The sequence below is a fragment of the Arachis hypogaea genome, chromosome 3 (assembly GCF_003086295.3).
Source record: "Arachis hypogaea cultivar Tifrunner chromosome 3, arahy.Tifrunner.gnm2.J5K5, whole genome shotgun sequence".
Classification (NCBI taxonomy): domain Eukaryota; kingdom Viridiplantae; phylum Streptophyta; class Magnoliopsida; order Fabales; family Fabaceae; genus Arachis; species Arachis hypogaea.
This window is the reverse complement of record NC_092038.1, coordinates 124,691,436-124,705,612: the sequence shown is the minus strand read 5'-3', so window position 1 is coordinate 124,705,612 and position 14,177 is coordinate 124,691,436. Positions and strand designations below refer to the sequence as shown.

The 14,177-nt window shown below is 29.4% G+C and overlaps 1 long non-coding RNA gene across 1 annotated transcript; it reads left to right on the top strand.

Annotated features, from left to right (window-relative positions):
- The first annotated feature begins 5,885 nt into the window (after nucleotides 1-5,885).
- On the top strand, nucleotides 5,886-7,861 carry LOC112791277 (uncharacterized). The gene is made up of 3 exons (XR_003197187.3): nucleotides 5,886-6,049; nucleotides 6,912-7,123; nucleotides 7,225-7,861. It is a non-coding gene; the product is annotated as an uncharacterized lncRNA (long non-coding RNA).
- The last annotated feature ends 6,316 nt before the right edge of the window (nucleotides 7,862-14,177 follow it).

Below are 14,177 nucleotides of genomic sequence, written 5' to 3'. Positions count from 1 at the left end.
CTGAACTTCATGCTTATATATTGAGCCACGGACTCGATTTGGATCCGATTCAATCGGTTCGATCTATTGACCCAGTTTTGGATCAAATTTTTTAAAATTAGTGTTAAAATTTATATTTTAATTATTTCTATTTCATTAAACTATAAATTTTAATTTTTTAATTTTTTTAAATAATAATTAATTTATTAATTAACTATTTATTAATTACATAGGGTCTACATTATCACACTAAGCCTTTAAAAAATTCAAAAGTCACTCTAATTAAACAACTTTGAGGAAGTACATACTTTTTATATTTAATTTTTTGTTTGAAAACCATGTGAAGAAACTTCATACCTCAATCACTATCTATCTTTTTATTTCACATTCACTTTATTTTCATACTTGAATTCATACTATATATATAATGTTGTACATACAGCACGCACTTTTACTTAGCATATACATATATCTATCTCTATTTAGAATTATAGTGCTAAATTTGAAGCAATTTATGCTCATGTAAATTTACTTAAAAGTGCATCTTAATTATTGTATCAAACTTAATTTATTCCTAAATTTTAAAGTAGCATATGATAACTAAATCCTAACTCCTAAATTAACATATAATTAATTCTTAAATCCTAAATTAACTTCATACTAAATTCTAAATTAGCATATGATAACCAAATCCTAAATCCTAAATTAACTTAACCCTAAATCCTAAATTAGCATAAAATAATCAAATCCTAAATCCTAAATTAACATATAACTAAATCCTAAATCCTAAATTAGCATATAATAATCAAATCTTAAATCCTAAATTAACATATAACTAAATCCTAAATTAACTTAAACAAAGAAAAAAAGCGACCATGGAACCTAAGGAGCGAACAGAGGAAGAAGAACTCAGGGGGGAGAGATGCAGTGGCAGTGCTAGACAGCAACAGCGGCATACGAAGAGAGAGAGAGAGAGAGAGAGAGAGAGAGAGAGAGAGAGAGAGAGAGAGAGAGAGAGAGAGAGAGAGAGAGTCACGGCTGACAAAGAGAAAAGGAGGAACGGGCTGGTTTCGGTGAGGGTGAGAGGAGGCGGTGACAAGAGAGGCCAGCGGCGACGAACTGACGAAGTGGCGGGGAGAGGAGAGGGTGAGAGAGAGAGAGAGGAGATTTCTAAATGAAGGGAAAAAGGGTTTTCGTTTTGAATTTCAGGGCTCGTTACCGCTGGATTTATCCGCCAGTAAATCCAATGGTAATGCATTGCAGTCACCAAAACGCAATGTTTCACTAAAATGAGTTTATCAGCGATTTTTTCGGTAGATTCCATGCTACATTTCGCGCCTATTTTTTTATTTTTCCTCCAACTATTACCAGCAAATTTACCGTCGAAAACAAAAATCTGCCGGTAACCGTTTGACCTGACGAATTCCACATGAAAAACGTCCATAAATTCGTTGGTAAAGCAAACGCAAAATTCGACAGTAAATCCGATAGTACTCAATGTTTTTCTTATAGTGTGACGATGTTCTTCATGTGCTTGAATCAAGGCTAGCGACTCGTGGAGATGCATCCGCTGCTAATTTTGCACCTCTTGAGCTTGTATATCTTCTCCAAATTATCGATCTAGTTCTTGCACTGTTGTCACGTATAACATTCTGTTAATTATTTAATCTTGAACTCATGGTAGGACTACATTAAAACTAAATGAATTTTTTTTATTCAAATAGGATACTTTAAATTTTAGGGACTAAAACATGATTAAATCTAAATATAGAAGAATAATTTAGTATTTTACTCTAAAAAAATTTATTAAAAACAACTAAGATTAATCTATTTAAGAAAACTAATTCTTGTCAATTTTAAAAATAATAAAATTTATTAAAAATTAAAATATTCAATTTAAACTTCATTGGGACCCTTTTAAATGTTTACTGTAAAATACTAACAAATAACAAATCAAAAGAAACACATTTATGCATGTAATTACTAGTGAACCTAATTTTGCCCATCTTTCGGGGTACATTGGTCTTGGTCTCTGTAGTAGCTTTGTAGCTAGCCATCTACAACTTTGTAGGAGTAGGAATATGTTTAGGGTTCATCTATTCTATATTTTTAGGGTACATGTTAAAATTATAAAATTAAATTTTTTTATTAAAAATATAAAAAAATTTAATTTTAATATATTTATTTTATATTTATTAAATAAAAATATTTTAAATTCATATATTTATGCAGAAGATAAAAATAATTAATATTCATAATCTTCTTTAATTACCCAGACAAAATCATGAATCTATATTTGCTAATAATAATAATAATAAAGATTATGACAACTAGCAATTTAAAATTGATCAATTTAATATATGTTTTTTTATTGTATCTTCTAATCCCAGTATCCTACAAATTAAAAATCAGTCCATCGATGATGAATAAGTGGGATAATTAATTAGAAGATACATACAAAAAAAATTAAAGTAAAATTCGATCTCTAAATCTCTTTTTATATTTGATAAAATCAATAAAAAAATAAAAAAATAATTGACATAAAATAATTAATTTTTAAATGTGAAAAACGTCTTGCTTTTTAAATTATACCTACAAAAAGATAACATTAAAATTTGATATTTAAAACTCTTTTAAGAATATATATCAAATATTCAATTTTTATTATATTTTTAAATCTTTTAAAATTTTATTTATTATTTTTATCTTTTAAAATTATTTTTATTGGCAAATACAAGCATTCATATTAAATTTTTATTGTTTATCCTATCTTAAATTTATTGACATGCCAAGTAATTCGGATTTTTTATTTATTTGAATAAGTTTTTTTAACTTTTTATTTTACAGCATTTAAAAAAAATTGTTTGTGCATTATCTTATAATTTCGTATTTACCGTCTGCGAAATAGAAAGCAGCTTTTCTCTATCTCAATTATGCAGCTACTACTAGTATAATCGTAGAAAAATATGTGTTATTCCAAATTCATAGCCACAGCCAGTATAAAATGGACTAAATAAATCAGTATTGGATCAATTTATCAATTTTAATGTAGATTCTTGTGATTTTTTCTTCAATAATTGACTAAGGTGAAAAATTATTATCTCTGTCATTAGTCTCAAAAGTGCATATTAAAAATAAATAAGATCTTCAAAAATTTATTTCAGTAACATAAATATTCTTCTTCAATTATACTAGCAGTGATTATAAATTTGGGGTAAAATATATTCTTTCATAATTATGTTGTCAATGACTATGAAATTGATGTAGAAAAAATTATTTTCTATTTTATATACAGTAAATATGATAATGCAAAAACATATTTTTTCTAAAATAAAATAAAATAAAAAATAAATTATTATTTAAATAAATAAAAACCGGAAGTAATTCCAATTCAATTGATATATAATACCTTAGCACGCTGTTATCATTTAGACAATAGGCATCATATCATAGGATTGTATTAAAATTGGGTGGACTACCTTCATTTGACCAGACTTTATAAATGAAGTTAGATGCCATAGACCTTTAGAACTGACGCTAACCACGTAAATATAGCTGTATTTTATTTTGAAAATAGAATAAGACACTAATAATATAATATAAAAAAATTATATTTTATTTAATAATAAATTAAATATAAACAGAATAGATAATAAAAAAATAATTTATTTTTATATTTTACACAAAATTTAAAAAAAATGGTAAAATATAAAAAAATAGATAAATATATATTTTTTTAATTTTAAGAGATAAATTTTTAATTAATTAAAAATATAAAAATATTTTTTACTTTTTAAAATATGAAATATTTAGATTTTTCTATCCAAAATATATAAGAGTAAATAGGTTTTCGGAGGAACTTAAATATCTCACATTTTAAAAAATAAGAGATATTTTTATATTTTGATCAATTAATCGATGACTTATTTATTTTCGAGATAAAAGGTTAAAGACTTATTTATTATTTTTTTAAAATATAATTGTAAAAAATTAATAGTGATAATAAAAAAAGGTTGTTTTCATCTATTGTCTTAATGTTTTGTCGGATAAAAAAATACAAAATATATTAATTTAATATCTTAAAACACAATATCATTATTTATATTTTATTTACTAAATACTATTTTATATCTATGGGGTTATATTTCAATGTCTTGTATTTTTATAAACAAATTTACCCTTATATTAGTCTACCACACATACACCATTATATAATATATATTTTTTTACCATAAATGTTTTATAACAAAAAATATTAACAAAAATTACTAAAATTTATTATTTTTAATTTTATTTAATACACTCTATAATAAATAAATATTAAATAAATAAATTTAGACTATTGATTCGAGTGAATTTTGTAAAAATAGATTAAACAAAAAAAATTAAGATGAGAGATTAAAAATAAGTAAATTTGTGAGAAAAATACTTCTATTAATAACAAGTAAATAACACAAATACTAAAAATGAGAAATCAAGATAGACATCAAATTTAAAGACCTTCACTAATATTATAAGAGAATGAATAATTTTTTTTAAAGTGGATAAAAATTCGCTTCTGAATGCAGATTTTATAAATTTTATGAACAAAGTAAAGAAAAAAAAAAGAATTAGAGCAAAGAATGAATATGCATCTCTCAAGTTTTGAAGAGAAAAAAAAAGTCCCCTAATAAAAGTGGGTTGACCTTTTATAGGCTCAAGTCATTTTGAACGAAGAATACATGTCCAATGATTATAAGGTTTATTACTAAATAGGATTGTTGGCTGAAAATATTTTTGTGTGTTCTCATTATTATTTCAAGTTTTTTTTTTTAACTAAAAATAGTTGTAAGAAGGAATTTAATTTCCAAAAATTAAGTTAAAATTCTAACACTATTCTAGGTATCCATGGTAAGGAGGTGTTTGAATAAAAAGATATTCATAACATGTGACATTAATGATAGGACATCTAATTTAATATATTTTTAACTAGATATTATTCTCTACATTTCAAATCTAATAATTCTAGTCACCAAAAAAATCTAATAATTCTACTTCTACTAATTTAATTTCCACTAAAAAGAGAAACTCAACTCGTCAAACATGTTTTTATTTTTAGGTTTGACCATTTTAATCCAACACTTGTAGACAAAATTTTATTTCTTTTTTTTTTTTGCCATATTTTATGTCATCTTAAAACTATTTATATACAGAATTTATATTTTTGGGTACAATCTTAAATTTTTATGTAATCTTTGAAGGTACAAACAATTTTCTAAGTTACACTAAATTTGTTGTACTCCATAGAACTATTTTTTTTAAATAATAATAATGATTATTTTTTAACATATTAAATAATCAAATCTCCTATTTTTATTATTTTTTTTGTTATAATGATATGTATATTTGTATATATTATGATATTAAAATATAAATATGTTTATATGATTTGAATGTAATTAAGTAATAAAAAATGAATAAAAAATATTATTATTATAAAAAAATATAAATATTAATAGAGAAAATAAATTCATAATTTGTTTGTATGTATTTATTTATTTATTTTTAAATGTTATATATATATATATATATATATATATATATATATATATATATATGTGTGTGTGTGTGTTATTTAGATTTTTTTTTATCAATAGTAGAGGTAGGTTTATTTGTAATTTTTTTAAAAAAATAAAAAAATTTTTTAAAAATATTTGTTGAGTTATTACACCTTATATACTATGTACTCTTTATTGACTCCTACTAAAACAATTACACAAATAAGTCTATATCTACTATTGATAAAAAAATAATCTAAATAACAAAATAAATATATAATTTTTTTAAAAATGATAAAGAAAAAAATTCTATTACCCTTTTAACTTGATGCTATGCATTTTAAATTTGAGTATCTCACATTGGAGAAAGACGCTAATAAAAAATAAACACTACAGTCTTTGTCATCTTTTTTGCTAGGACATTTTTTTTCACTATAATCTTCGGTACCACTAACAACTGCGCCGAACGGACAGACCACTAACACGGGAATGCCAAACGGCAAGATCATTATCGCCGAAGATCCTCTCACTAGGTTAGTTTCTTTTAATTTTTGTTTGTCTTTCTTCTTTTCTTTGTCTTCAACAGTTCTTTTATGAATTGATTAGTTTTCAAAATCCGTTATTCTATCATCAGCACCACTCTTTATTCTTTTATTTGGTAAGAATTTTTTTTCTTGTTCTTTACCTTTTCTCTTCGGTTTTATTCTCTTTTTTTATTGCCATATGATGTGTACTCTTATTTTTTTATGACATTCTTGATATTTGAATGAACTCTTATTAATCTAAACTCTTATTATTTTGAATTTTTGTTATTGTTTTTTTTACATTTTTGATCTTGCTACTTTCTTGATAGTCGAGGTACTCCTAAAATTTTCAGTTAATTGAATTTTAATAATATTGATACTGTTAAATTTGTACAGTTAGCACGTTAGTAATGTTGGTACTCTTAGATTTCTTACTGGAATTATGATAATATTAGTACTCTTTGATTTTACTATTGATGTTGAGTATTTTTGTTGTTAATATTTGTGTATTCTTAATATTTACTCTATTTTATTATTGTTATAGCTATTTTTTCTCTTTTTTTTAGGATTTGTTTTTTGTTGCCATGCTTGGTATAACTTACTGCTAAGATAATGGATAGTGATCCAAAAGATTCTGAAAATAATATGAGCATGGACAATATGGATAATATTTTTCAAGAGTATGTAATCAAATTCTCAAGAGTATGTAATCGAATTTTCTGAACCTATATCCTAACTTTGGGTTAAACTAGCAGACAATAGGCCATTTTTATAGATCCTCTCCTTATTAAGATGCCTTTTCCAAAACCTCATTCTTCTAGTTCGTTATTAAACACGGATAAAACCATTAAACATGTCTTTGATTCTTCAGACCGTAAAGTTTTAGGTGAATTTATTGAAGAACATTCATATCAAGTGAGTTATGCTCTTCGGGCCGAAGGGACAGGAATTTTCATGAACATTTTTCTAAGTATGAAGCAGCTACTTACGTGAATAAGGTTTGGCATAAAGTTAAGGAGGGTGGTGATTTTGTGAGTAGATTGAAGTTTGTTGGTGTTATTAAGACTATCCGCATATTCGCAGGTTAGTTATTCTCTATGATCTGTTATCATAATTGATTCTTATCACTTCTTTACTTTGTTGCTATATGTTGAAGAAGGACTAATTGATTTCTTTTTGGCAAGCTTGGATGTTCAATGGAATGGATATGATATAAGTTTACTTTGGCAGTGGTGGTGTTATCAGACTCACACTTTTCTTACTTCTTGGGATGAGTTTTTGTCCACTTTAGAAGATGTTGTGGTTCTTCAATTGCCGGTGTCTGACTATGGATCTTACTCTTCTTTGCTCAGACTCTAATCTACTTAAACTTGCAAAATATTTTTAAAGGAGTTTAAGTGATGTTGACCGTTATGTAAAAGAGTTGTTCAAGAATAGACATGTTAAGAAGTCTTCTTCCAAGGATAATCATCCAAAGACTCGTGGGACCTCCAAGGACAAAGAAGTGGTTTGCAAGAAGCAAGATTTTAAGAGGAAGAAGATTAGTGTTAAGTACCCTTACTCTAATTGGTCTCGTTGTTTTTTTTAGTGATTTTCTCAATAGTGAGTTTGTTCCTATTCTTGTTGTTCATTCAGATTTTAGGAAAGCTACTTTCATAGTTTATTGGTTAAGTTAATATGTATTTTTGGGACCGGAGAATAACTGTATGAACCATGGCGTATTTTGCTTAGCTTGCTTGATAGCTCGAGAAGTGATACATGAGTATCTTTTAGTAGTTTGTCTAGTTAATTATATTAATAAAGTTAATGATCTTTCTCTAAGTCCCTGTGTTTTGATCAATGTACTTTGAGTGCTTTGTATTATGTGATTTTGTAGGAAATTGATTGAAAGAGCACTAAGTCCCTGTGTTTTGATCAATGTACTTTGAGTGCTTTGTATTATGTGATTTTGTAGGAAATTGATTGAAAGAGCACCAGTAAGAACAAAGAAGGAAAACAAGAGGAGTATGGTTATCCTAAAATGCCACGTCATCAATCAAAGGAAGGAGGGTGGAGTGCAACATTAGGAATGGTGTGCCACACCTTTGAACAAGACAAAGCAACCTCAAGGAGCATTCCAAACATAGGCGTGTCACACCATTTGTAAAATCTTAATTTTTAGCACCTCATGAATGTATTAAAAGTTTAGGCATCACTTACCTCTAAACCCTTTTTGTTTTATATTATTTTTATTTAGGGTAAAGTATATTTTTTGTCCCTAAAGTTTAACAAAAGTTTCAAAAATATTTTTAAATTTTATTTTATTTTAATTTTATCTCAAAAAATTTTTATTTGCATCAAATATATTTCTGACGGCTAATTTTTCAAAAAATTTAAGTTGATTCAACAACAATTTCATAAGAATAACCTTTAACAAAAGTAAATCAAGCATACTTTTCATACGTTATTATTAGATTTGTCTTAAATTTTTTGATAATTTAGCCGTTGAGGGTATATTTGATGCAAATCGAAAATTTTTGTGACAAAATTGAAATAAAATAAAACTTAGAGGTATTTTTAAAACTTTTACTAAACTTCAGAGATAAAAAATATACTTTACCCTTTTATTCCATATCGAGCCTTTGCGAATACGAACCAGAACTTTAATTATGAAAATAAAAAGTTTACTCTTAACTACTTAATCACAAAAATATACATATTCACATAACATTATGTACATACTTATTTCAAGTTTCTCAACTACAAGTCATACCCCTCTAAAAATCAAAATAATAAACGACGAGGGAAAAATAAAATCTAAGATTAAACCATATACAGAAAGTATGAATACATATATGGTGTTCAAGGGCTGGGTTGGATTGATTGAGGTAGTTTTGTTTGGGCAATTGTTTTTTCTTTTGGGTCATTACAAACGATTTTTTGAGCTGCCATTTGTGAGATAAGTTTGGTAAGGTTTATTTCATCTTCATCTGAGCTGTCACATATATCAGCCCAGAATTTTTTATGGAATTTTGAAAGGCCTGCATCCTGTAAGGCCAACAAGGTCTGGATTGACAAGGCATAATCTGTCTTTGTTTGTTTGGCTGTTTGGCTACTTGGGGGTTGAGTAGATGACTCAACTATATTTTTTGTGATCTGAGTAGATGACTCAGTTGGCTTTTAGGTTATAGGAGTAGGTTGTTGGGTAGATGACCCAGTTGGGATGCTTGACCCAGATCTCTTAGTTGGCCCTAGTAGGGCTAGGCGAATACCTCTGCCTCTTACTGAGGCTAATGTTGCCTTTTTAGGCATCTTGAGCTTGTTTGTCTCCCTGCAAATATTCACGTGTGAGAAAGTCAGGGAGAGATTTTGAGTTATCCTTGATGTGCTCAATGTCAAAATCAAAAACACTTAAAATTGCTTGCCATCTGACAAAAATTTGTTTTGATGCAAGATTTTTGACATCATTTTGTAACACTTCTTTAGTCGATTTGCAATCTACTCGAACTAAAAATTTTTGGTTGAGTAAGTCAAATTGAAATTTTGTGATGCATAAAACAATGGCTAAAATTTCTTTTTTGATTGTGGAATAGTTTTGTTGAGTACTATTCCAATGTTTGGATGTAAATGCAATGATACATTCTTTATCATGCAATTTTTGTTTTAGGATACCCTCATATCCTAAATCTGATGCATCTGTTTCCACTATCTTGAATGCATGAGGGACAGGTAGGTAAAGGCAAGGAAGATTGCAGACTTTGGTTTTAAGAAATTTGATAATATCAAAATGTTTGTCTGTCCATGGTGGAAGATTTTTCTTAAGCCTATCATGGAGAGGCTTGATGAGATTGTTAAGATTTGGGATGAAATTTGAGACATAATTGATACATCCTAGGAACCTCTGGACCTGAAGTTTATCAAGGATATAATCTGAAAACTTTTCTGCAAATAAAATTGATCTTTCAATTGGAGTTATCATTCCTTGAAAAATCATATGACAAAGAAAACAGATTTTTGTCTGGAAAAGAAGAGACAGCAAGTCTGTTTTTTTGGATGATGTACATAAAAGTTTTAACATGCTTAAAATGTTCATCTAAAGTTTGGGAAAAGATTAAGACATCATCAATATAAACAATTGCAAAGTTTGAGTATGAATTGAGAATGTCGTTCATGATTTTTTGAAATTTAGAAGGAGTATTTTTCAGACCAAAAGGCATTACATTCCACTCATGTTGACCGAATGGAACTGTAAATGCTATTTTATATCGGTCTGATTCGGTAATTTGGATCTGCTGAAAACCGGATTTCATATCAAATTTTGAAAAGATGTTTGTGGAGTTTAACCTATTGAGCAAATCCTTTTTGTTTGGGATAGGATAACAAATCCATTGTAAATCTTGGTTCAAAGGTTTGTAATTGGTGACAAGTCTGGGGGTTTCTCGTTCTATCTCAACTTGCTTATTAACATAAAAAGCGGAGCAGGACCAAGGACTCTTGCTGGGACGAATTAACCTTTTATCCAAAGGATCTTTAATTTCTTTTTGACAATGCTGCAAAAGCTGCTCATTCATTTGAATGGAGCGGGCTTTTGTAGGAATTTTTTATTCCTTGAAATCTTTTTCATAGGGAAGATCAACAATATGTTCTTTCCTATTCCAAAAGGCATGAGGCAAATCAGAACAGATAGACTTTTCAATTTGATTTGAAAGATTTTTTTATCTTGAATCATTGGTAGAGAAAGTTGTGATTCAAGGGTTTTGAAAGAGATTTCTTCTATCAAAAAGCAAATCTGTTTGGTTTTGGCTTCAATTAGATTTAGAGATTTCTGATTTGGCGAGTCTAGGAACTCAAAGAAAGTTACCTGTCCTCCCACAAAAGAGGTAAGTCCAGGAAAATCTACCAGGCATGAAAACAAAAAGATTATGAAAGGTGTCTCCAAGACTACATCATTTTTTATATCCTTTGCTATGATGAAATTGGTGGGAATCCTAAGAGTACCCTTTTCAACAAAAGGATCGGTTAGTTTAAATTTGATATTTAGTCTTTCGCCCTTTATTGAGCTAAGACGTTCAGTAGACTTTTCGAAATATTTTGTGGGGTTCTGCACCTGAGTCAAAGAGTGCGATGGTGTCAAAAACAAAATCTTTAATGACAATTTGGACATGAACACAATGCTTCATAAAAGAGAACACATTTATTATTCTCAAAATTTATTTTCCCTCATTGTCGTTAGAAATTTCATTTTCTTATTTCTTATAACACTCAGTTTGGTTTAAAAGAGAATCAAGCTCTTCATCATCAGACTCTTCTTGTTGCATTATCTGTGAGAGAATGATTTGATGATTGTCTTGATTTCTTTTGATTTCCTGGATTTCCCTCTTAAGATTGTCAACCTCTGTTTGGAGATCCTAGATGGTTATAGGACGAATAACTTATTTTTCTAATTTTTTGAAAATAGGTTTAACGTCATATTTATTGCTAAGGACCAAAATTTTGGGCTTTTTCTCCTTTTGCAAAGATCTTTTCAATTTCAAAAGGAAGTTTTTCTTTTGTTCTGGATTGTCAATAGCCTCGAAGCATCAAATAAGAGATCTTGATCTTTGGATAAAACATTAATTTGCTTGACATCTGAATCTGAGGATGATTCACTGTCATCGACTTGGATGTTATTGAAATCATCCGAAGATTCTAGGTCAGAATCATCATCTGAACTTTATATCAAAAGATTATTAATCTGCTCCTCAATCAAAGGATCAAGGTTTAGATTATTAATCTTTCCTTTTAACCGACAGTATTTGCTAATTTGTCCTAGTTTCCTACATGTATAGCAAATAATCTGGATCTTCTGAAATTCTTTTCAGGATTAGGTTTAAAAACTTTTCGATTGGATGGTCTTTTAGATTTTCTTGGATGACAAGCAGGAAGACCAAATTGTTCACAGAAAGTTTCCAGATCGATACGATTTTGGGTTTTCTCACGAGCAAGTTGCCTTTGGATTTTATCATCTTGACAAATCTTTAGAGCAACCTTTTGGATGAAATAATGAGTTGGGCATAACTTAATTCATCATAGGGTATTATCCCGTCTGGGGTTAAGCTATGAATTTTGTCCCTTACTTTATCTCCCAGCGATTTGGGGAGTCCAGCAAGGAATTTTTCTTTCCAGAAAGGTTGTTGACTGTCTTCTCTGGTATAGACCCTAGTAAGAAAGGTGTCCTTATACCATCGAAAGTCAGACAAAGTTTTGCATCTGAGATTGAAAAGCAGTTTAGCAGATCGGTCTTTCCAAAGAGATGGGTCACCTATGAAGTGGCTAGCTATGATAAAGATTAAGGTGTTAACAGCATCAGGGATAGGTTCCCCGTCTTCTCCAATGATGGGTTCATTTTGATCATTGACTTTTATAGCAGAAAAGATTAAGTATTTTTTGCTATCAGAAAGGTAGTTATCCCACCATCCTTTGGGTTGACCACTGAACCCGGCAACAATAACATTGGCTATTGCCTCTTCAGAGGTTTCATGGGCAGCTTGATAGGCTATGGCTACCATTGTCATATGCTGAAACATACTCATGATAGTATATTCGGTTTTGTCATCTATGTTCCATTCATAGACATTATTCGCATTGCAGCTGACAAAACCTAGTTCTCTTTCTTCGAGAGCTAGATCCAGTGCAGATACTCGATTATAACCATACGCAGAGGACTTGGTTAAACCCTTCCACTTGGTTAGAGAGTTGGTCATAATAGGGCTGACTTTGAGGGATGACTTGCCTGAATCATCACTTTGCTCGGAGGAAGATTCGTTGGAATCATTGCCAAGGGCATTAATGGCTTTGGATGAGCGAGTTTGAATACGAGAGGTAGATTCTCCAGAGTTTGTAGGAGTTTCAGGGACAGTAGTAAGACGATTTAGAAGTTGATCGATCTTTTGCATGACTTCTGAATCACTAGATTGTTGTTTTAAAATAGAGGTTTTAAGACTTTGTTTTGCTTTGCTACTCATTTTAAAAAGTTTGAAAAGGGGTTTTTCAGTAGTTTTGGGAATAGAAGTTTCATGGATGTTTTTTTAAGACAAAAGAGATCCTGAGGATGAAAGGTTGTCAACCAGACATTGTAAAAACCTGTTGGTGTAATTGCCTGTTCAATAAGATTTTTGATATCTTTTGGGGCTACTGCTTCATCTGAATTTTTGGTTTTGAATGGAGAGGCGATAACTGGGTTATGTCCTTTCGTATTTGAAATAACAAAAGGTCTTTTTAGAGGAAATTCAGATCTGACTAAATTCCCATCTTTAACTTTCCAAGTTGAAATGACATTTGCTGAAAGCGAAGTTTGTTTGTTTTTGAAAGGATAATTGATATTATTTTTTATAGAATAAGCATGAAACCATTCAAAGAAAGGAATATGCATTTTAACATCATTTAAAAAATTGTAGTACTTTGCTTTGAATGATGAAATTTGAGCAGCTGTATATGTACGTAAATACCATTCTCTGTAGAGGTCATATTCCTCAGATTCAAGATTTTTACGTAAAGCTTCTCTATTTATAACAAATTCTGTACTACTCATTGGCATCATTCATAGAAGAGTATGTTGGAGATTGAATGGAAGATTGTACTTCAACTTCAATATCATCATCCGAGTGCCTATCCTCGGTTTGATAAACTGCTTGAGAAATGTTTGAATTATTTTGTAATCCCGAAATATTAACTTCAGAATGTACTGGTTTTGAAATTTTTGAAAACTGAGATTGAGAAGTCATGGAAAAAGACCTTCTTGCTGAAGCAAAATCATTGGATGTTCCTGCTTCAGATCTAGAGGAAAAAGAGTTTCGTCTGTCAAAGAAAATCTCTACTTTCCCTGATTCATCCTGTTTTATTTCTCGTAAGAGAAGTACTTGTCTAGGTTGCATTGGGATGTCTCGATCAATTGACCATGACTGGGGGGAGGTCAATTTCATCCCACCTTATGAGCCTTGGGATCGTGACGTTGGCCTTTGTCATGATCCATATAGTTCTATGGATCGGTCGCTGCTCCTCGCAAGGATTCCTAAACCTGTCGATGAAACAGAAGATCTGTAAGGGGTGAGAACGTCGTCCTCGCATGTTCTTAGTAGGGAAAGTGAATGCCGTAAAAGTACAGAGTAAAATACAAATA